Here is a 26256-nt window from a genome sequence, read left to right as displayed (position 1 = left end):
TGCAAACCTGTAAATGAGTTCTGGGACAAAAATGTTTCAGGGAAGTTACACATCCTCATTTCTGGAGTATCCACTTAGTTTCTGTAACTGAGAGTGTAATTTTCCAAAACACATAATCTGCATTAACTTTCTGTCATGGTTGGACACTGGCGCAATGCCAGCGTCCCCATGAAAATGCACCTTTTCTAAATAAATGCTGTGAGATGTTATCAGGAACAGAGCAGAGCAGGCCCAAGCTTAATAACAAAGGAAAAAAAACTTTATTAAACTACTACTAATACAGAAAACACATAAACTAAATCCAGGATGAAGACCTTTTAAACCACCCCTCCTCCTCCCAATTCCAAAAACACCCAGCCATGAAACATCACCCGGGATTCTTGATCAAATCACCACCCTTCAGGTAATCTATACTCAAACTATCAAGGGAGAGAGAAGTCTCTCTTGTACCACAGACCCCCAGGAAACACAGCTGCCCCCCTGTGTTTCCCTGTCACACATGGCAACCGCCCGGAAAAAAATCTGCCAGTGTGACACTCTCCATTCCATGTCACAGTGCTCTCACCACCGTGCATGGACAGACTGCTCATAGGGCTCCTTTAAGGATGCTTTGCCACGGACCCAAAGATATAACAGTTCAGTTTCTCATCCTGGGACTACAGTCCCCCCCATTTTTCCCTGGGGCCGAGGGGTCCAAAAACAGGACTCATCTTCTTCACGAAGACAGAGGGTATCACCATTCCCTCTTCAGCTTTCTTCGTTTCTCGCCATTCTTGTGCTGTTCAAAGCTGAAACAGGTCTCCTTGGGTCACCACTGCATCCCCCTAAAATGCAGTCTCTATTGCAGGAGAGTTTGGTTCAGTCCATGGCTAACAAGAAAAGTCCAGCCAAAGCTACTTCATCATCTCTTCCCACCTAAACATTTCTTCTTCTAACATCTCAGTTCCCGGACTATCTCTCTTCCACTACAAATCAAGGAGGAGTGATACTTTTAAAAAGCCCTCATTTCCTGGAAAGGGTTAAAAGTTCAGACTCCCTGGACGGCTGATATCTCAGTCCAGCATTCCGCCTCCCACGCTGGGCATCCCCCCCCCTCTCCTTCTCCTCTGCCGGCAGATTTCCAGGTGCCGCCAGGCTCTCTGTCTCTTTCCCTCTTGGGGGGGGGGGGGGGGGGGAGGCAAAGGCATCTCCACTTCTCTCCACCCTTCCGTCCACAGGAGCTGGCTCGGTTCCAGACCCTCAGCCCCTCGGCCTACCTGGACAAGGCCGCATGGCTTCCCCTCCCCCACCCAGCCTGAGGCCGGGCAGGGGAGGTCTGCACTCTCTGACGACGGGAACCAAAGAGACAGTTCTCCTGGGAGTTCTTGCTTTTAACCCCCTGTGTTCTCAGAGGCGTGTCCATACTTTCAGTGGTCACTCCAGGTGCCAATATCCAAACCTGACCACTGATTGGTTTGACCCAACTTCCTGGAAAAAATTCACTTCCATGTCAAACCACGACACTTTCAAAGGCATTTGTTTGTCCAAAATCAGTTTCATTAGGAAACATGGAAAATCACTAGCAACCATAGAATGCAGGAGAAGAACAACAGTAGCATAGTTTTGCAACATAGATTGTTTTCATGCACTGCTTGACAAATCCTATTCAGACCACTATTGGTCCTGATTCTTAGTATTGTTAAGAATTACACTGTCTGTATTTTAGACAAAGCTTTCTCCTCTGTATACATAAACTGTTTTAAGATCCTAAGGTTGGAATATAGCTGCACCATTGCTCTCAGGGGACATTCCCAGCTTGTTTGATATTCAATGCAATCTTAAAAGCCTGCATTCTTTGCTTGAGCACAAAGAATAGAAAAAAAAAAAAAATCCCACTCTATACTAGCTTTCTGGAACAGAATCTAGAGTAAGGCAGTTTAATAAAGTATCTGTAAGGATATTACTAGCCGAAACCTCTACAGTTTTGTCAATGTTTAGAGTGCTACAAGGATGGGGCAAAATATCCTTCTGTTATGATTACATTGGATCAGTGACATTCTTTCAGAAGTAGGTAAGATATCATGTTTTTCTTCTTCTAAAATCAGGGGTAAATATGCTACTGAGAATAATGGGAGATAATTAAACTGTGTAGCCATTAATTCATGTAAAGAACTTCTCTGTTCAGTTGAAAGTATAAAATCTAGCCTATAGGCATGAGTCACACTGGGTTTTTTATTAAAATACTATCGATCCTTTTCAGTCACCTGAAAACATATATGACTGTGAAGACTCATCACTTCTCTGTGTTTCTGGCTTCCTCCCCAAAATCCTCATGGCAGCCAGAGGTTTATTTCAGCCTTGAGATATTTTTGTTCTGCTACTATTGACATCTATGCTTTTAGGCTTGCAATTCTTTACACAGTTTTCCAATTTACCCCTCTTTTGTGAAATTTTCCATTTATAAAACTATGCAGTGCTTAAGAGCTGTATCCTGCCATGAAATGAACTTTAATGATATGTCGGACTTTGGTTGGCCCTATTTGAAAGGGATTCCAGCCTCTTTTATCTGCTTGTTTATTGTGCAGAATTATTTGCTTTACTTTTTCACATTTAGTAACACTGTGAGCTTCTTAATTTAAACACTACTAAAGATGACTGACTGTCAACACAATTGACAATTAATTTTGTAACAGAAAAATTATTTTAAATAAGAAGTAGGAAAGAAGCAGACTGAAGATTTATCATTCAGCTCTGTGATATCTCATGGCCGTCATCCTAATGAGTTATCAGAGTTGCTAAAATATGAATTTGGCACATGGTTTCACATGATCGCTTGCATTCCTACTTAGGGCCTATCACTTAATTCTTCTGTCATTAGGAAATTAAATCAATTATTCTGGCCAGAACTGGAGATAGACTGATATTTATATTTAAATTGACTATTAATTGTTGCATCAGAGAGCTAATCTGAATTGGATAATGAAAAATGTTATCATATTCGTACAGATAAGTGGAAGAGAGGAGCAAAAATAAAAATTTATCAGTGAGAAGCTTTTCATCATGTAACACTATTGATTTTCCTAAGATGAAATGAAGAAAATAGAACAAACCAAACCAAAAGCTTGTGCATGGTTAATTAACTGTAAAGAAAAATCTATAGATTTTTTTCTCATTCTTGTCTTTGCTGGCAAAATATCTGCTTGGAAAATAGTGCCTGATCTCTGAAGTCAGAGCTATTCAACTGTATTTCTCTCAGCAGGAGTACAAGTAAGTATGAAAGTGCATTTATTTGGTCATGTACCTCCCTGTTCCAGATAGGTAATTAGCCAGAATATAAAAGAAAAAAAACTGTGCAAAGAAATGTGATCTACCAACACATAATTTTAAGGATAAAACAGATTTCAGTACAATTTCAACTAAAATAAACAAAGAAACTGTTAAAATAATATCTGGTTATGCTCTGAGAAAGAGGGAGAAGGAGAAACTAGAAATCTAAAAAATACTCCAACTTGGCAATGTCCTAATCTTAAAGAATTTGTAATACTTTTTGGCTGTTTGAGAGAGAGCAAAGAATATAAAAATTTTGTGAAACATTTTCCCTCAAATAAATTATCTTACTACTGAGAATGGAGGTGGGAGAACCCTCCGTATAGAAAAACAGGCAAAAAAAGATTATATAAGTCATACAAAGAACACTTTTAGTAGATCAAAGATGAAACTCATCTGTACAGAGTCACAGAATATTCTGAGTTGGGAGGCTCCCACAAGGATCATCTAGTCCAGCTCTTAAATGAACAGCTCATACACGGATCAAACCCACAATGTGGGTCCTATTAGCATCATTTTTTAACCAACTGAGGTAACACCAGAGTTCTGCACCTTTATACTGTATGTTGGTCTACTCTGTCTTTTTTCCACAAACGAAATTATCTGCATCACTACAGAGCATGACAAGAATTCTGTTTGTTCTATTGTAAATACTCAAACACAGTAAGTTTACAGATTCTGCTTCAAAAGCATGAGATACCTCATTCCTAGTCATCACTCATCACTCCTTGAACTGTGTAGATGGCCATTTGTGCAAGATTTCCAGATTTTTGTAGCCCAATAAGATCTAACAAAACCCCAGACAAAAGACAATTTTCCTATTGTTTCTAGAGATGTGTGGATCTATGGATGGGGAAGTCTTGTGAAAGAAAAGCTGGAGTAATGACAGCTTATTTTCATTACAGCTGTATGAAACTTCCCTTTACTTTAAGGATCTTTGTCTAAAGAGTTTCTGAGTATGTATAAACCCCACAGCTAGATATTATTTGAAGAAAATAGTGGCAGCATAAAACTGGGATCCTGTTTGCTAGTAACGTATTCTAATTAAAACCTTACTGATTTATCTGCAAAATTACTTCTTTAAAGGAAAAATAAAAAGGGATTATATTATTCTTCCGTCTGAAGGTAGGACACTTTCCTTAAATAGAGAACACATAGATTCTCTATCAAACAATATGTCACAAAAGTATTTAGAGGAGCATGAGTACCTCCAGTCTCCTGTGTATCCCCAAGTATTCACATAACATCAGTAACCCTGAAGTCAGGGCAGATTCATCAGTGATGTGGCCCATTAGCACCATGGATGTGAGCAAGTTTGTGGGGTAAGTGGGGATGAATTTCTGTTTTCCATGTCTTATTTCAAGGCCACATTTTTGTAGCTTTCTTACAAAGGAGACCTACTATAGTGAAAAGACTCTGTGGTTTCAAGCCAACTTCTGTCAGAAAAATTCTGTATTTATACAATTTCTCATTTGTTTCTGTGTTTTAAGTGTTCATTTAATTAATTTTGCAAGAACAGATATATCTGTTAGAAAGAAGATATAATTTGTCCCGTGTACTAATCACTAGACAGAGTGATTAGTACACAGGAAATGGAGTTGTTTCATGAATCACATTGGCTGAATATTTTACCATGAAAACCTTGACCCCATTCATAAAGTTTTTTTGCCTGTTTTTAAAAAATACTGATGTAATAGGAAAATCATGGTATTAGTATTCAATGATTAGTATTCATCTAGATTTTCCTCTTTAGTGATAAAACACAGAGAAATCTCTTATTTATGAATATTACATAAGTATGGTCCTCAACATGAGAGAAAAATTCGCTCAGAAATAAATTTATGGAATTGCTTCTACTGGTAAGGAGAAGGTGACAGTCACTGTAGGATGTCAGGTAGACATTCCAATGTTCTTTTATCTTGAATTTTGAAACCTGAGACTTTTGCTTAGTTGTAATTTTTTTTCAAATGTTACTGTGATTTTAAGATCCTACTGATTATACCAATGGCAATGAGTAGGTTTACAGTCAAATAAAAACCCATAGTGGGAAATTTTCCAGTGTCTGACATACTGCTGAAATGGGTAGAACTCAGATCTTGAAGATGGGATTATTTTAATCCTTTTTCCCCAACTGGCATTGAAGAATGTTTTTAAGCAAAGGAAAATATTTGAGCATGATCTCATCTGGACACTATTTTGGAACTAAGAGCACAATTTTGTTAATTATACTGGAAAAAATACCAAAAAATTCTGTCTGCTAGACCTGTTTTAATCAGAAGCTACTTGTGTGATTTCTACAGCAAGGCAAATTGGGATACCATAAAATAGTGTTTACAAAAATTTAGCAAGCCCTTTCTTTTGTATTAGCACTTTGTACTTAGTTTTAAGCTGGTGTCACTACAAGAAGAAAAAGTCATCATATGTTACTTGTGATAAGCTTTCATTTCTGTTTTTGATTTAATTTTCTCTACTGTCATTGTTTATAAAATTTCTTAAAGTAAATTACACTGGATAAAAATGAAAGTCTTGGAACACTCTATCCTGACTTTGTTCAATTGCCATGGTATTCATGGATTATTTATAATAGCATTAGGAATTTGATTCATACCTTACATGCACAGATCTCATTAGTTATCATTTAAATTATTCCATCTTTCCACAGATCTTTCACTTCTGCCCAAACAACTTTCATTCCCCACCAGGCAAACACATCAGCTTTTAGATATAATATTAGAGGTGTCACTCTACTCTAGTAATTCAAACATCATCTGTCTTATCATATTTTCAGTTTCACAGTTCCCAAAGACATCTGGCTATCTTGAAGTCAATGAGAGTTAGATACATAATCTGCTTAGGTGCTTTTGAAAATCTCTTACATGCCTAATGACATATTGAGGGCTCTTCTGTAAAATAAACTCCTGTTTAAATTACACTGTCTTATGCTGTAACTCTTTGATATGCAGACTTTTCTTGGTTAAAATCAAGTACTGAGCACTAGGAGATGACTATTCTTTGCTGCGCTGTTGACTATAATTAGAAGAAAAAAAACACAGTGGGAGAAACAGAGGCTTAGACAAGACATAGGACTACATGCTTGCAAAACCTTATGTATTTAAGAAACATTTTTTAAAAAGCTTAATTAAAGCACCTTAAGCATATCATTGAGTAACAACTACTCAGTTATATCATTGTACAAAGAATGAAGTGGTGAGAGGTATCGGACGTACTTATGTGGTATCCAACCATTAAAACTACCGTGAAAAAAATTACTCATATTTCCTTATTGAATTAGAGGATCAAAATTTGACTTCAACTTCATCCCAGAGAGAGCATTTCATTGAAGTGCTTTCAAATATTTGATAAGTAGTTGTGTGAAAACAATAAAAGTGTGCACCTCTTAATCCATGAATTTGTGGTAGTCCAATTGCAATGAATTTGATCACATTTGAGTGAGTCCTTGCTGAAATTTGAGGGGACATTTTTTAACATGCATATTGAGGGAGTAGGCAAAGAACTATAAATCTATTTAAATCAAGAGGACTCCTTTTAATCTGAGGGGACTGTGCAAATTCTGACTTCTTGATGATTTTAAGGTTGACCAATTTGGCAATAGTTTTTAGTGCTTTGAAGAAGCAAAGAATACTGCTCTCAGTCAAGAGCAGAATAGGAAAGTGCCACTAAAGCTCTTCACAAACCATCACATTTGCAAAGGAAGAAAGTGCTTAATTTTTTCCTGTTTTGGAGCATGAGAATTTACCAGAATGTTAATTTTCTGATTAATTCTACTACAGAATAATACAAAAGATATGAGGTATTTGATCCAAATCGCCTATAAGCATGACAGTCATTAAAATGAGTTGTGAAGGGTTTGAGTTATGCCTGATCAACACATATTTCAAAGTCTGAAAGTTGTTAATGAATTACTTGATGTCCTTCTGCAATAAAAATGTGCATTAAAAATATTGACCTCAGCTTTAAAATTTGCTTCTGAATGACATTCCTGATTTTTGGACTTGATATTCTTAGGAAAAAAGACAGGCACAACTTTCACATAAAAAATACTGTTACAGCACACTCTGTATAAGAGCTAAGAGTTTATTCTTGGGCTGATTAAAATTTTATCAGTGAATCAAAATAAAACAATTATTGTCATTAGTCTAATTTACAGCACCATTATTACTGATTCCAAAATCCTTGCTCTCTTAAGAGAATGAAAATTGCATATACTTTCATTCTATAACTCAAGGAGGAATTAAATGCTGTTTAAATGTATCAAAATACCAAATATGATGAGATTAAATCAACATATTTTACTGATTCAAGTCATATGGCTAAATATTTTTCTGTTTGACGACAAACCCATCAACTAGAAAGATACTGGGACTTATTGTATAATTAGTCAAAAGATAAGAATATTGAATGAAAAAAAGGAAAAATTAGCTTCATTTTCTGGGCATAGGTAGGAAAATTTAGCCTGGTTTTCTTTGACATAGGTATATGTCTAAGAATGAAGCCTTAGAGAAAATCTGGGAGAACTTAAGTAATATATTTATCTTCAAGATCAAAAAAAACCCCAAAAGGACCAGAGGTATCCACTGGTTTATTACACAGTCTCTGCCAATAATGGCTAAAAAAATAATAAAAAATCCCCCACTGTACAGTAATTATAAATAACTTTATGCCATCATTGTAACAAATTACCCCAGGACATCCTCCTCTCAATCCGCAATTGCACCAAAACCTTAATATTCTCTAAATTTTTGATTGTGGCAAAAAAGGAAACCAAGAAAAATATGTTCAAAGAGACTTTGTGACCACTGGGAAATAAAGTTTGTCTCCAGCTTTAAAATTATGACTGTACATATCCAACCATGCACATACATTTACATATATATGCACACATACATAGATGTATTTTGAGTTTCTCAGACAATAGTCAGAAGAACTGTACTATATATCTATACATATTCAAACAAGAGATAGAAAAGCAGGGTTTTTTTCAGTCGAATATTACCCCGTAATTTTTTTGGTTCTGAAGACTATCATTCAGTTTCTCAGATACCATATTGTCCATTTTACAATTCAGAGATCTTATCTGCATGCTTTCAACTCACCAACATATGAAAAACAAAATACAACACCCTGTCCTGATGCATGCTCCTGGTAGGAAATAGTGAAATAGTGCCCCTTCCCCTCATTAAAAAAAAAAAAAAAAAAAAAAAAAAAAAAATAGAGACAGGAGTTTGATTCTAATATGATTGCTTACATGAATTTAAGGAAGTAAGAATTTGGTCACCAATTATGTGATTCAGATATCTGTACAAGACCCACATTGCTGTTCAACGCTCCTTTTTTATAATGAATCAATACATTTTAATTATTCTATTAGGTGTTTGGAAAATAACTTTAGCACTTTTTTTTTTTTTTTGTCTCAGTGAAAAAGAAAAGTACAATACTTATTTTTCTACCAGGGGATTCATACAAAACGAAATCTGTGGAAGACAGTTTTTCATCATCTGACTCACTGTAACATCTAACATTTTTGTTGCTCAGTCTAAATCAAAATCTCAAAAAGAACTTGCTATTCTTTAAAAGTGTCTTTTCCTCTGAAACCTTCAACAAAAATGCCAAGTAGCATAGTGTCCTTGATGTTTGCTTTCTCATCAGATGGAAAACAGATCACCTGTTATAAAATAGCTCTGACAAGTCTATTGCATTGTCAGCTTTTCTTTCTGCAGCTTTATTGTGAGAACGATAGTTTCCCCTGAAGTTTTAAAGGGCTCTAATTTCAAGTATGTTAAGAAGCTCTCTGCTAGAGCTGTAGGCTCTAAAAATCTGAGGAGCATTTGCATATACTAGTTTATGGGCATGAATTACAACTTGCTTGTTCCTACTTCTGCAAGACATCTTTGATCTTTTGCTTAAAAAAAGGAAATTAAATTTGAAGGTTTAAGTAGAAAAAAATAAAGAACTATCATAAGTAATGTTTACTTCAGAATTTCTTAATGCTTATCAGAAAACTGAATTATGAGTATTGTTCCATCCATTTTAACAATAATGTGTAACATAATACAAATTATACAGTGCATATGATGTATTTTCATTTCTACCTACATTATATTTAAAGTGAAAAATGAAGTCTAATGACAAAAAACGTTTCCTGGAATACACTGAAAATATATTTTAATGATAACAAATAAAATAGCAATAATAAAATCTGTACATATGCAAAGCCATTAAAGGAAAGAATTTAGCTTAAAGCCATATTCCCAAAAAATGTTACTAAACTTGTTACACATATTTTATGAAATCAGTTCTTATATATTTCAAAAAGCAAATAAAATTATTATGGTTTTTAGCCACTTATATATATGCCTTTAGTGATATGTTTATAACATATCAAATTATTTTAGCACATTTCAAAAACTTGCAAATGATTTATGACAGGCATCTAAATATTAACTGTGGCCCTCAAAATAATGCTAAATTGTACCTAGAATATTGACACAAAACCTTTTTTACTGCATTTGTATGATTCAAGCCTTGGTGGAGGATAGAACTGTGTATATGGTAGTGTGATTACAATGATTTTCATAAGTTATTATTAAAATATCATATTTTATAAAGAAATCTTCAGAAATACACATTATAGAATAACATTGAATGAGCAGTGTGACAGCAAAAAGATTAGTCCAGTTTTAAAAATGCATTATTATTTTATAAGGCAGTCCCACTCTGTCCAAGTACTAAGTAGAACAGATGTGGTAGAAGAAGTTGTTAGACAGTTTGACACATTTCTGTCCCCTTCTCATGTATTTCCTGAAATGAAGCTGTAATTATTATGCGTGTTGCAGGTTATGCTGATGAGCTGATAGAAGAGGTTGTCAAGTTACGCAGCACACAATCACTCAATGACACAGCAGAAAAAAGAGTGAGTGGAGCAGGGTTTGCAAATCTGTCTACAACTCATAAGTTTCCAGGCAAAATGAGCATTCTGGAAAGCCATATGTCACACTTAGGTAAATGAGACATGCATATGTTGTGGACATGAAAACACTCATTAAAAATAAGGAGGTGAATTGTTTGTAAGTTATCAGATGGGATTCAGATCAATCACTATGTACAAATGAGAGAAAGCTTAGAGACACACTCCTATTTCCAAATGGCCACCACCAATTCTTCTCAAGAGGCTATGAATTTATACTATCTTCTTGGTGAAAAGAGAAAACTATATAATATGAAAAGACTATTATTAAATCCAAAGCAGGCAGCACCTTAATAAAAAACACTAACTGACAAAAGTAAAGATTAAATATGAAAGTGGATTTTAATAATTAAAAAAATATTTATTTCAAAAGAGTCACAAACCCACTTCATAGTTAAAAGTAAAGCTCACAAAATCTTTTGTTAAATTACTGATGCTGGCAAATCAGTCATGTTAACTAAAAACCAAGAAATAAGTAACTAAATTTTTATTTCACCCTGATACTTATTTTAGTATACTACAAAAGCAACGTACAAAAGCAACGTGTTAAACAGAGCCTTTGGGTGGCAGTATAGTCTATCGTTTTTCAGTGATCCTTACAAATGTTCTGCTTGTTTCAGGGTGTTTTCAAACTTCTTAGTGTTGAAATGTTCTTCTCCCCAAATTACATAATAAGGATCTTGGATTAAGCTTAAAAATATCTGTCTTTTACTGAACTTTTCAGAGAAGAAAAAAAAAGAGAAGTGAGGAAAGAAAACAGGAAAAAAAAAGGAAGGTGAGTGTCTCTTATTTGGTGCCATTTATTTTGGTTTTTACAAAATTCAATCTAAAAAGTCAACTACAGATCCTCATGAAATTTTATACTTTATAGTGAGCAATAAAACTCATAAATCTTCTCCACTACCTTTTTTTTCCCTCCATATAACTACCTCTTATTATTTGATAAGCTCAGAATATATATCTGCATGTGGCCAGGGTGCTCATCTTGATGGGGAAGGAGGATGGAAAATAAGAGGAGAATTACTTCCCTAATTTTGTTGTGGTGATCATAATCATCAACATATATTTTTCTTTTTGTCTTTACTTTCTCTCAAAGTATATTTAATTTGATTTGATAAACATTCAAGAGATGTCATCAACAACAGATGATAGAATTTGTCTCACTGTCTCTAATTGTTACCTAGCAGAACATGTAAGTAGAGAACACAAAAACATAAAATTTCATATTTAGCCAATATGTTAAGGTCAACGTTTTTGCTGCAAAGACCTACTGATCTTTGTCCAATCATGTCTTGATTTTCTGTTTACTTTGACAGACAACATTCTTGCCTTCCAGTATTGAAACTTTCATTAGAGGACACTATGGATGGTTCAGAGTACACACAGAACCCCTAGTAAGACCAGCAGTACTTGGATTTTCATCTCTAGTACTGGTCATATTTAACTTAGATAAGGAGTTGCTGTGAAACATTAAATAAGACTGGAAAGCAGGCTACAAATAGCTTTGTATCCCCATCTAAAACAATATATACACCTTGAATATGAGCACTGTTTTAGATATGATGTCATAGAAATATGTTATTAATAACAATTCCTAGAACATGAAGTTTAAACCAGATATCAGGTAGAAAATGCAGTTAGTACCAGCATTAATTGAAAAGATCTAGCATTGTCATTGTCATTGACAACAGAGTATCACTGTTCACATCCTATTACAAAAATTATTTACTTCTCTACTCTGAAGATTAAAAAATTTTAGCTGTAATCCAGGTCTTGTTTGACATGACATTTTGTAAGGAAAAGCTCAGTAACTTTTGTATTTAGCAGTAATAGGATAACATGCTATAGTAGTTGCAGCAATTGTTCAATACCATTATTTCTTAGTTCCTTTTTCTTTTTTTTCCCCCATTTTATCCTCTATTCCCTCCTTCCATTTCCCACAAGGAACAAGCTTGCAAAACATCACATATTTCAGGGAAAATAAAACACTCACACAACCTCATAAACAAAATAAAAGACGAGAGAAACCCCAGTCTTCTCAAACAACTTTGTGAGGGATAGAAATCACAGTGATTTATATGAGTGATTACACATTTCTTTGAATACAACAAAAACTTATCTATTATTGAATCAAAGATACAGTAAAAACATTATGTCTTGAATGACTTACAAATTCTTACATATGGGAAAATTATCTGTAATTTTCATATGTGTGGTCATGGTCATTCTCAAAATAACTAGTTCTGCACATGTATTGAAACCTTTAAAAACCTATAAAAATTATCTTGCCCTAATATTCCTGCTGTCATTTTATTGGACCAAGTTTTGATATATTACTTGTTTTTTCTTTAGGCTGACAAGGAATGCTAAAGGAAGCTCAGATAAGGATTTGGAATAAATCACTAACTGGAGTTCTACATTTAATTTTGCTAAAGCAAACTAAGGGACATTGTCCAGTCTGAACCATATGAAGTGTGAATGGCTTCTTAGTGTAAGAGATATATGGCTAACAGAGAAAAAAAAAAAAAAAAAAAAAAAAGAAATACTACTCAAGGCAGAAAGACACATTGATGCAGGAGTTAATGAAATAAAATAAACATGGATACATATAAAAAATCTCAGTAAATATTAAGCTCCATGTTTAGGAGGAGAAAAAGAACAAAGGAAGAAAAAAGAAAAAAAAATGAAGCTTTACAGTGAACTCAAGAACATCAAGAGAGATTGAACTGCTCAGAGGTCGAGGATGACAGGAATGCCACAGGTTAAGTGGAATTTCTTATAAAAATAATGTGTGATATGTAATAGAAGATGAGTGAACTAGCCACATGGAAAAAAAAAGGAGCATCTTAACTGGACACTTGTTTGCAGATCTGACTTGAGCAACTCAAGAAATAGTAGCACAGGAAGAGGAACCAGATATAACAGTGAGAAACTGAATGTAACTTCAGGCTGTGATAAGAATCATAAATTTAAAAAAAAAAAATTAAATAGATGGGTAAATTACAAAAAAAAAAAAAAAGGAACACATGAGAAGATCAGGATAAAATAATCTGTTCAGTTAGAAAGAGTATGTTGATTTTATGGACTCAGAAATAAATTGTATCTTTGAATTTTCAAGTAAAAAATACCTTTTTCCTCAAATGGAATTAAAGGAAGCCTTTGAAAAGAAAAAAGCTGAAAACCTCAAGTGTTTCACAATTTGCTAAGCTGTTGCCCCAAGTTGAACCTAATTTACAAGATAAAAAGAAGTGCCTACCCTTACTTGTTACAGTAGCTTGGAAAGACAAAATCTAGTGGAGTTTTGTTTGTTTAATCACTTTTTTTGGTTGTTTTGGTTGGGTGGGTTGGCAGCCTTTTTGATGCACTTCTTCATCAGTTGTGCCTGAACCATTGTCCTGAACAACACTGTTGTTCACATCTCATCTCTCTGGTGGAAAATGCAACAATGATTATAGACTTTGTTAAAGTCTACACAATTCTGGTTTGTACAAAAAAGAGGTTGTGACACATTTTGTAGAGATGAGATGTCCTCTGTGGTGTGATGCAATTTTGTGGTCTGTATACATCTACATTAAAAATAAGTTAATGTATGTCCAAGTAAGTAAATAAAAAATGATGGGATACTTGAAGCAGAATCCATAATTTGAATCTTTTTATACACACTGAACCCCCTGTAATCTCCATATCCAAACTCTTCATACTCTTTACTCCATAAAGTAGGTAATAGGGATGGAGCCCTAGATTTCAAGGTTTTTTCTTGATTGTATAGTCACACATGATTTTTTTTTCTCCAAAGGCCTTTTTATAAGTAATCAAAACCAATATTCAGCACTTCACATTTGGCATTCAATACTCTAATTATAGAATTACCAGCATAATTCCTGAGTCCACTTTTGTATCTGTGTAACTGAGCCTTTGCACTAATTGCTCCAGGTCCACTAATAAAAGACTTTTTAAAAAAATTAAATAGTGTTAGTCAAATATTTCTTCAGCACCTTTGCAGCTTGGAATTTTAAGAGTGAGAACTAATAGCTACCATATAATGGCCTGGGTTGAAAGGGACCTTAATGATCTAGTTCCAACACACCTGCAGTGGACAGGGACACCTTTCACTAGACCAAGTTACTCACAGCCCACTCCAACCTGGCTTTAAACATTTCCAGGGATGGAGCACCAACATCAACATGCCATCAAGTTACAGCTTTGCAAACATCTGCCAACAATCATGATCATAACAACTGAGGGAAGAGTTGGAAAATATTATGCCATTGCTCTCAAAACCAAAAATTATATCTGTCAATATAATCTTACCTTACAGCAGTTATGTTCATAGTTATCACTCACCTATTCCTTCTTCCTTACTTTCTCGTTTTCAGGTAGTATAATAAACTCCACATAGACTGTTCAGTTAAATTAAATCCTCAATTTAATTTTTTTACCTTATAAATAATCATTCATCTGCAAATAGTTGTATCTTCAATTTATTGTGCATGTAAATAATATCAAAAGGTAAAAAGCCTGACATTGGTCATTTTGAAGGGGGCTTTCTTTCCAAATTTCAGAATTGCTTAGGCTGAGTGATATGATTTTCAGGCATAATAAGATTTTTAGACACATTCATTACAAAGAACAAAGATGTGTTTACAAAACCAAAAGCCACTTGTCAATTCAGACAAAAACCTGTCTCTATTTCCTTTTGTGTCAGGAATCCAATACAGTTATTTATTGCATTCTGCCTGAATTACTTTATATATATCTGTAAAAAATTGGTGAGTTGATGTCCTTTTAATGCATGAGTTTCTAGAGTAATTTATGCTATTCCAGGTATCTGACTGAGTACGCCCTTTAACTATTTCTATTAAAGAAGGCATAGGCAGTTCCTTTAATCACATCAAATAAGCTAACTTAAGTGATATTTATATTCTCATTTAGAGGTTTGATTGTGTTTCTATTTCCTCTTTGTAGAAGAAAACCGTTTGACTCTTCCACCTTACCTCTAACGTGACCCTTGGCAGCAGCTATAAGGGGTATCTCCAGAGGAAATGGCATCACCCAGGGCTGCTTTCTCCTCCAAACATCAGGATTTAGTGAACTTGCATCTGGGCTACTGCCTATACTGCTGATGTTTCTGCCATTAATAAAGCTGCCGTGTCACTGAAGACTTTCTGAAATTCAGCTCTCACTGCTTCATACTTCAGCTCAGCACAAGTCTTGCTAATATTTAAGTGTTAGTATTGCTATTTTAGGGGAATTGCAAAACACTAACACATTCAGACTTTTCTGTCTCATTTGTACACTTTTGATAACAGGGTGTAAGTCTGATCTCAAACTTCTAATTATTTTTCTCTTTTTTTTTTTTTTTTTTTTTTTTTTAATGTGTGTGAATTAAGATCTGAAAAAGGAAGGAGAAATAATTACATGAGTGGATCAACAGCCTTCCAGTTGGTGCTCATGATGTTTTTTCTTCCTAGGTTTAAAGCGTTTTTAGTCTGGGCTCATACAGAAATCTTTGGATGAACCTCTGGGTTCGCAGTTCTTACTAAGACTGCAAATAGTCCAGCTCAAATAGAGCTTTAATAAAACTACTGTTGTGGATGCTCTGCTAGAAAAGAGCAATGAATTTTGCAGTGATAAGACTAGTACACATAAAGAGAGTTTACATACTTATACCTGCAATAAGCCAAACCTCTAGAGATCTACAGGAGTTAAAAAAACTAAATCATCATTTGGTGCATAATTAGTCAAGGATGTATTGCATTTTAGTCTAAAAAAAAATTTTATATTACAATAATCATTATCTAGAAAGAGGGAAAAAGAGAGAGAGCAAAACTCACGGGAAAAATATTACTAATGATACTTTATGCACCACTGAAAGCTGCTCATTATTACAGTTATGAAGGTGATATAAAAATAGAAATAGAATGAAATAGATTTTATCTCTGCTGATGGATATGTCACTAAATTAATAATAGTGCTAAAACTAGGAATAAAGATTTTTGAAAAAATTCGCTATATAGCTAAGCATGTGTGTAAAACCAGTAACAACTTCATTAATAGCTATTTAATCCAAATACTTAGATATTATGATTACTTCATCAACTAATGCTTCATAAGTATAGTAAACAATCAGTTTTTCTACATGCTTGAGTAAGTACAAAGTATTCTGATGTAGCAGTAAAATGAGTTTACTGCCTAAATGCTTTTCTACAATTTTAGATATGAGATGTTTGTTAAAACTCTTGCTTGATTCTACGAAGTCACTTTTAATATGGCATTAGAAAGAGAAAGATTTTATCTATTAATTAGTGAAACTGCAGTATTTCCCATTAAGAATTTTGAACTCTCTTACTAAATTAATAGATGAGATTAATAAAAGGTACTGAAATTATGCCATTTCTACCTGATTTGAAAAAGCAAAATTAGAGAATAAAACAGCTTAAAGGCTATTTTCAATATTTTCTCAACACTTCTGTTTTTCGTTTTGAACTATTGCTTCATTTAGAAATTTTGTCAGAATTATAAACAACTAAAGAATACATTACAAAAAAAAAATCTTGTTCTGAGACAAAAAGATTTAATTATATATAAACCAAAATATTTTCAGGTTTTAATTTCATTTGGAAAATGAAAACATTTTCAGTTTTGCCTGAAAATGTTTGAACTTCAAGACCTTCAGGAAATGAGATGGAAATAAATTAAGCTATACCTCCACTGATATGCTAGGTTTTTTTTACATAGCTTTCTTTTAGGTAAAATGTTGAATTATGATTTTATTCATCCACGGGGGAAAAAAAAACCAACAAAACAAAACAAAATACAAGAAAGTGGATGAAAACAGGTGCTGTTCATATTCCACAGGTAAAGCAGAGTGTTTTAACATTGAAAACTTTTCAAAGTCTACTCCTTAAATTAATGACGTCTACAATTTGAAACAACGATTGCCATTTCAATGCCTATGAAATATCAGAGTCAAACTAAGGAGAAAGTCATATCTCAAGAGCACAGCTCAAAGAGTGTGTAGGAAGGAGTATTCCAGCCCCTTCTTCTTGATCTGGGACATGCATATGCTACTGACAGGTAGATTCTTCAACAAATGTGTTGATCTCCCTATAGTTTTACAACAGCACAGAAACACAAAGCATTTTTCTCACCCTTTTACCCCTGAGGACAATTTTTTACATCCAGGTTTCTTATGTAAATCTTATCTTTTCTTGTTAAACAATTTACAGTATCATAATACTGTAACAGTGAGACTATTTGCCTGAGGATCTTCTACAGCTCCAAAGATTTTAAAGGAATTTTTCCATAATTATCAGCATCATCTTCTCTTCAAAGAAGTAGCTCTTTACAAAGAAAATAGTTATCATCCCAAGGTACATGCACTGGAATGATTTAAGGAACTATATTATAAAAACATAAACTACAAAATATTGCTTCATACACAGTGAACTGTGAATATTCCATCTGACTCAGGCATCTAGATGAAAATCTTTAAGTGAATTAACTTAGTCTTAGAATCTAAAATACCTAGTGGTGCCAATAGCAAATTCATTCACAGATACCTTTTAACCACTGTTTTTCTCTCTGCTTTTTACCCTTTAATAATAACAGCAGTAATCATACACATGCAAAGGTATCAACTGATTATTATTTCAGATAATAAAAATAATGCAAGAACTTGAATATCAAGCTGTCCCTTTTTAGGAGAAAAAGCGAAAACAGTTAAGTGACAGTGTCTGAAAGCTGATAATTCCAATTTATTTTGGGCTTGGGGACTAGAGCAGTCTTTTTCAATTATACTCAGAGGAAGATATAGATATCTGTGATTTTTTGCCTCCCTATAATTAGAATTTGCTGCACAACCACAGGTAATTTGTTCAAAAATCCTGAATTGTTTCAGTCTTGCAATAGGGGAATGCTTATACAAGTAATTGAACACTCTGAGCTAAATTCTCAGTCACTGTCTAGATGGTAAAAGTTTCTTTTGCAAGGGCTCTTACAATGGTGTGCTCAGCTGGACTGGGTGAGATTCCCCACTCTGCTGTTCCACTCAGTTCTCAAGTTCTCGTAACGAGCTGGTTTGTGCTCCTACATGAGCACTCTAGCTCAGACACAATCTGTCCCACTGCTGTTGACTTAAACCACACACAAACAAGCTAACTATGGTAATCGTATGCAAAAGCTTGTCGTACTCAACCATTTTTTATTTGTAAAGGCCTTATCTATGTAGGATTTTGTCAGTCCTGCAGCAAAAACCTTTCTAGGAGTCCTCAGGAAGTCCAGCTTTTCAACAGAGTTTAAATCAACACATTGAAATATATAATTCAGTGTAGACAATGCAGGTCCTGCCTGAGGAAATCTTCAAGTCAGTCCAGAATTCCTACCTGGAGAACTCTTGCACCAGCTAATCCAATGCTTTGTTGCAAGGCAGCCAGCATTTCAGCCTCCTCATGGGGCAGTCCATCACTCATCTTGTCTGTGCAGATGAGTGACTAATGAATTTGTGGACCACCTGGGGAATGAATGGCCTGAGTGCAGCAGATGTGTGCACATTGCCCCAGACCTGATAACCACTTTAACAACATGAGCAAATGAAATTTAAATTTCATGCCTCCCAAACTCCATGTTTCTTGGCACAAATGCTATTAGAATTTCAAGGTACACTGGTAAAGTAGAAAACTTTGCTATTTTTCCTTAAAAGAATGAAAATATTTTTCCTTAAAATATTTTTCCTTAAAATAATGAAGCCAATTATCTTAAACACCTTTTAAAATTTCAAAGAGGATCACCAAAGTAAACTGCTTAAAAATTATATTAGTATTTCCAAATTCATTCACTGTTTAGGAAAATTCTAAGTTATTTCTAGTTCATGAGCCTCTGAGTGCATTTAATGCCCACAGTATTAGGGTTTCAACCCATTAACCGTCTTTAATTTCAAAACCACTTTGGTTGATTAATTTTCTCCTTCAGGCTACCTCAGATATCTTGTTCAGTTTCAGCCTTTTCTGGTCGCATCACTGTGGACATCTAGAATATAGGCACCTCAAAGTACATTTCTTTTAACTTCCTTTTTTCTTGAGCAGTGCTAATCTGCACAGTCTAGTGCATGGTCCTCCACTTACTCCACGGGTCACACACCCCATTATCTCAATTTCTTCTCTACTTTTAACATTGTCATTTGCATTTATTCCTTTGACAAACCCTTCCCATGTGCTGTTTACCTTCACTGGCAATTGTGTAAGCCACTTTTCCTTCTCTAGTTCTGTGAATCTTTAATTGTCTTTATTCTAACCTTTATACTGTAAAATGTATAATTCTTTCTTTGCCAGTTCAGCACTTCTTTTTGTAAAAGATGACTTTGGGTCAAGTTTTACCTGATGTTTCTTTCCCACTCCCAGATCTATAATGTGTTTCTTTAGTCCATAAATTATTTATTAAAGATTTTTGTTGAAGTGTTCTTTTATACTAACTTGTGTTAAATTATTGTGTACATTAACTCCATGTTTTGAATGGCTGAAAGATCATTCAGATAATGAAAGTATTCCTGCTAAAAATCAGCTTGATTGTCTTTGGGGACTAGCTGGCATTTGTTTGGGTAAGAGAAGGTTATTTAACTATTGTTTATCTGAAAAGGGAAGGGAAGGGAAGGGAAGGGAAGGGAAGGGAAGGGAAGGGAAGGGAAGGGAAGGGAAGGGAAGGGAAGGGAAGGGAAGGGAAGGGAAGGGAAGGGAAGGGAAGGGAAGGGAAGGGAAGGGAAGGGAAGGGAAGGGAAGGGAAGGGAAGGGAAGGGAAGGGAAGGGAAGGGAAGGGAAGGGAAGGGAAGGGAAGGGAAGGGAAGGGAAGGGAAGGGAAGGGAAGGGAAGGGAAGGGAATATTTATATTTTTAGATCCCTGACATTGATACGCTTTTAATGTCGCATGGAGGAATGTAATGTTATTTGTACACAGAGGTTGATTTTTAAACAATTTATCATTATCATGAAAATATTCTGCAACAGTCTATACTGTAAGCTGTACAGAAAATTAATAAAGATCCTTAGTGGCTGTGATATCATTTGAACAAATACAATTCTGAATAAATATGTTTACCTTGACATTAAATTAAATTCTGTGTAACATCTTGCATCACATTTTATTTTTTGTTAATCCCAACTGTCTTCTTAACAGATTGAAACTTTTCATTATACAGAAATCCATTAAGCTAGTATTATGCAATTTTGACAATTATAGCTATTTTCTCCATGGCATGTGCCCCTTACTTCTATTAATATGTAGGTATATAGCATTAAGATATTAAGCTAATATTAAACAAGTACCAAGCGGATATTATACTTTTGTATGAAGTATACAAACACTTAGAATAATCTGTGAATCCTGTCTTTGGAGGATGCTATCTTATTTTCTCTTTTAAATTTAATTTAAAATATAAGTGGCTTTATGGTCTGTTCTCGTGCTGTGTGTAAAGCAAGATAGAGCTTTCCAAAGAGTTCCTTTTCAATTCTTGAGGATTTGCATCAGTCTTCTGAAAAATCATATCAAAAAATGAATATTATTCAGCCAAAATTCCCCTTAAAGTGGTCATTGGTGTTAATTAGTTTCAGTTTTGCCTTGAGTATTCATTCATGATTTAAGGGATGTTTTTTTCTGAAAATTTGGAAGAAGGTGGAACATTATCCTTGATCATATTTTTCCCTGTCTTCAGATTACAGAAGATTTAGGTCTCCTAGTTTGATGTTCAATTTTCCCTCACTGTATTACAAAGACATGTAATCTTTGATGGTGGTGTATGGTAGGAAGGACAGCAAATTCTGATTGAAAAGAAGCAAATGTACCCATATTTCCAAAAAAACCAAGTGTCGTCTATTTTTTGCATGTTAGTTTGTTGCGGCTTTTTAAAATTTGCTATAGGAAAATTTTGCTGCTGTTTCCATGTTTAACTTATGTATGTCTGGTTTGTTTAGCACAAGATGTTCCTAGAAGAAATTGTGTTTTATTGCCTCCAATACTGCTCAGTGTCTAGTATAATGAATGCATCTTTCACTTCACCTGGGTTTGCCCTTTGCTGCAACAGCAAACCTCTTACTCTCCGAATCCCACTGTAGTAACACTGCTTTGTTACAGGTCATGGATCTTCAACCACACTTTTAAAGGCTGGGTAAGGGCAAGCTGCATTGTGATGATAAACTACACCTGAGAGGAATGGTTCATGAGATTCTGCCTTAAACCTCCCCTTTCTTTTGCCTGGAGATATCCTGCTGACAATTTTTTTCTCTGACAACAACATGGAATAGAAATGGTGCTTGATGTAGTGAGGAAAAGCAGAGCAAGTTATGTGTCTGTATTCGTTGTGCTGTGACATCCTGGGCTTTCTGCTCCATAGGAGGGGTATGCTATGCTGCCTCTGGACCATGTGCTGGTCTGGGATCACCCATGCCACTAACACATGACTGCCACGACCCTCCCAACACATCTGAGAGCAGCGTGAGCAGAAACCGAAAAGGTCCCTTCTTCCTGATTTTTTAATTAAGTACCAGAATTGGGACATGCTGATAATAAATTATACTACCTACTTGAATATTGATGGTAAGATGTCATCAGTCCAATAATTGTATGCAGTGCCTTTGATGAGCTTTTTGATACAGGAAATTAAGAATGCAAGAGTAGAGGATTCTTGTAGATAGGAGAAAAAAAGTGATGGTGGAGAACTCCATCATGAAAAGCATTTGTGGTTCTTAGAAAGGCAAAGATAGCTGATAACGGCAAGAATGGAAAAACAATTTTTTTATTGTTACTATTTCAGATAAGAGAATAAATGTGGTTATTTTATAAGTGCAACACATAGATAATATAATAGTATTCCAGTAAATTTTGCTATTATCTTGTGAGATATCAGCTACTTTGTGAATCACTTGGCTCAAGAGTCTTAACTTTCTGCAAGTAGTTTAATTTTCTAAATTGACATTATAACAAGTGATGAATGACTGATACCTTTGTTGAGAGACTGGACAGAAGCTTATCTAATATTCTGCTTACTCTTTTCAGTCAAAATGTTTTGAGTTTTCCATTGAGGCCAAGGAGGAAGATGTTCTTCCTGATAAGTGTAGCAACACATCTTTATCTTTTTTTAACATAAGATTAAAAAGCTGCATATCTTCCCACTAACTGTGACATAAAAGAAGTCCTACAATAGCTGACTCCCAGCTGTTTCAGTAATTTTTTTGTTTCAGGCACTGTATGACCTGTTCCTTGCCTCACACTATGCAGTTTCATAAAAATTTCAATAAGATATTTTTATACAAAGTTTTTATTTTCTGATGTTGTTTTTAGCCAACCAGATTTTTAGATTCAAGTCATATTTATTTTTGTGTTCCCCCTTATTACAGTATCGTATTTTCATGAAAAATTTAAGATGCTTGATTACAAATAATTAAGTAATGAGGTAGCACAAATTTCTCTTTTTTTTATGTTCATAAATAATACTTAGTTGTTAGAAAAGATAATTAGCTTCCTTGAGTTTTAACTTATTTCTCTTTGCTGTTTTTGGCGAATCAAGCATCTTCTTCACAAAAGTGAGAATAAACTAGCTGTGAGGTAGGAATAGGAAACTCCATCTTTCATTCCAAAATAGGTTGAGGGTGCAGATGAGAGTGCCAGACTTGTCAAATGCAAGTGTCAGCCTCATACTCTTTAATATGGAAAAAAGGTGATATAGGAAGAAGAAGGGAGGATTTGTTTCCAGCTCTTCTCTATGCATGTTAGTCCTAAACAGTTTCATGTAAGATGAATAAACCATTTTTATAGTCTCACTAGAATGACTAACATATCCAAAAGGTACATTAAGTGTCCTTGATTCATGTAAGCTTGATGAAAGTAATTTAGTACTGAAGTGCTCAGTTGTAAAATCTGTTTTTCCCAAGCAAATGATGAAAGTAAAGAATTTAGTATCTAAAGCATTTACTATGTAAAAATTATATATATAACAGTATTGCAAATGCTGCAGGGATACCTTTATTATTAATTCAAGAAGACCTTATGGATCTTATTTTGTTGTACTCATTGAATCATTCTAAAAAATACCTCTGTCCTTAAAAATGCATTATTATTTATGGCATTGTCTTACACAGCTGTCTTATAATTTCTCCCTTTACACTCTTCACTTTTTCTAACAAATATGTCATTTTTTCTGCTTATATTTTATTTTATTTCATCTCCTTTTTTTTGTATTTGTATAATATTTTCATTGCTACTGGCACTGTTCTTTTACTACAGTCTTTTTCTTATTTAAGCACTAGAGAAGACAGGGATTATGCCTAAGAGCTGTTTCAGTTTTTACTTGCCTATTCAGATAAGGATTCACTTCTTTCACTGAAGTGAGTTGGCATATAAATACAGTATCCCCACCACGTTGTTGACTCTAGTATGAGACAGGATTGAAAAAGAGAAACTCTATGAAACTAATAACAGCCACTAAAACAGCCTATCATTCCCAGTACTCCTGAGAATGCCACTTCAAAGCTACATCAGTACAGCTGCTCTTTGGGCTTTTTTGAAGCCATCAGTGAGTGCATGGACTTCTACACATCCAAATCTGCTCCTGATTAAGGGAGAAAAAGATTATCTATCAGGGACCTTTTCAGCTAGATAGCAAAAACATCTGCTTAGTGTCATGAGTAGGAAATTACCAAGGCTGTCAGTAAATGATCAAATCTACTCTGAATTATTTTTTACCTCTACTGTCAGAGAGAATCACTTACTACAGTGATTTTCAATGGACAAAAGGATTATTTGGCTGGTGGGTTTGTAACTAAATAAGTCCATCATTGCAAAGACTGTGAGCCACTTTAATAAGCAAAACTCTGACTTGTAAGAATATCTAGAAAATGGATACAACTTTTTTCAAGAATGAGAATGTTCACACTATAAATTTTTTTCTTGAAAAATTTCAGTTTATAAATGAGATAAACTTTGGGAGATAGCTAAATAATATACTATATTTAGGTTAAATTAATAAGGAAATTTTTATATACCCATTTAAAATTTAAAAATGTGAATTTTTATTAAAAAGAACAAAATTCACAGGAATTTATTTTCATGGATGCCATTTTCACTCTCACAAGTTAGCAACAAAACCTTTGGATTTTTTGCAGTGACTTTTTAGCCACCAGTCAGTGGCTTGTTCCCTAGAAAACCTCATGCATGTCTGATTTGAGAAAAACAGTTTACTTTAATCTGATGAGTAGCACTGGCTGTGCTCCATGGAAAAGTCCCTAGATATGTGTTTAACTTCAAGTTTCAGAAATACTTTACAGAGTCTGAAAGCACAAAGCTTAAAGCATTGTGACTTCAGAAAAAATTATAACAAAATTGAGCAATACATAGTATCCATTATCTGTTACATAAAATAATGTGTAATACATTATATCAGTCATTAAGTAATTATTATTAATCACAGTATCATAGAATGATCTGGGTTGAAAGGGAGCTTAAAATTATCTAGTTCCAAAGCCCCTGCCATGGGGGGGGGGGGAATTCTAGTAATCTACTGATATATTAAATAAATTTTAATAAATTTTATTAATTAATCAAATATTTTCTTGATTTATGTTTATTCTATGTTAATAGAAAATAATTCTATAATTTGATAAAATATAAAAATATATATATTATTTTCTTACTATAGTATATAATTCCATTTTTATATAGAAGAGTATATACATTGCATATGTTATACCAGATTCTTCTATATGAAATATTATGAATTAGTGTAGAAGAGGAACTACAAGCTTTGATCCCCCCTCAGAGCTATGACACCATTGACATAAGCAAAACCAAATGGGATGGGTTCTGCAACTGGTGTGCTGTGATGGACATGCTCCTCAGGAGGGACAGGGAAGGCAAACAAACCAGGGAGGTGGTGCAGAATTCAAGTGAGGGATTTGATTGTGTGGGGCTCACGACTGGTGATGACAGCTGAGAGACTTTGTGTAAGCATAAGGGGAAAACACAATAAAATCTACCTGATCCTGGCCCTTATGGGTGACTTTTATGTCCCAGGTGTCAACTGGGAATATCATACTTTCGTAACAAACAGGTCCAGGAAATCCCTGAAATATGTTGAAAATAACTTTTTAGTGCAGTTGTTAAGAGAGCCAGCTGGAAAGGATTTGTCCTAGATTTATTGTTTGCAAACAGAGAGGGACTCATGGGTTAAGATGGGTGGATACCTGGGTCACAATGATCATGAAGTTTAGCTTGAAATCATGGGTGAGAGGAGAAAAGCTGTTGGCAAAACTTTCACTCTAGGTATGGGCAGAGAAGACTTTGGGCTGCTAAAGGAGCTAGTCAGTAAGGTCCCTGGTTATCTACCTTTGAAGTTATTGATGTCTATAAATGCTGGTTACTTTTTAAGAGACATCTGTTAGGAGTTCGGGAGAAGACAGTCTCAAAGTGTCAGAAGTCAATGAAAAGGGACAGAAGCCCAGCTTGGATGAGCAAGGATCTTTTTCTTGAACTTAGGTGGAAAAGGAAACTGTATGGACATTGGAAGTAAGGACAGGCAGGGCAGAAAGACTGCAGTGATATTGTTCACCACTATAGGGAGATAATTTGTATGGCTACTTGTGGTGTTGCACTGTTTTTCCCCCGGTCCCAGGTGGATCTGGAGCCTGGCAAAGGTGCTGCTTCTCTCCGGGACCGGCGGCTGCTGCTTGCTCCTGGGCACTGCTTTCGCGGTGGGGGGCTTGTCAGGTTCTGTCACCTATGCGAGGGTACGAGGCAAAGAGGGAAGGAATTGTCCACTCCGTCCACGTGGTTGGCTGGAAAGCTTTTATTTGCCGCGGGGAGCCGTGGTGGAGAAGCCGTGGCTCGCTCCCCTGCACCCACGTGGACGAAAATGGCCACGAACAAAGGAAGGCACAGGGTCTTATAGGGGGCAGGCCGAGGGAGGCGGAAGCCCCCCTCGCCCA

The sequence above is a fragment of the Vidua macroura genome, chromosome 5, assembly GCF_024509145.1.
Source record: "Vidua macroura isolate BioBank_ID:100142 chromosome 5, ASM2450914v1, whole genome shotgun sequence".
Taxonomy (NCBI): Eukaryota; Metazoa; Chordata; class Aves; order Passeriformes; family Viduidae; genus Vidua; species Vidua macroura.
This window is presented reverse-complemented; position numbering follows the sequence as displayed.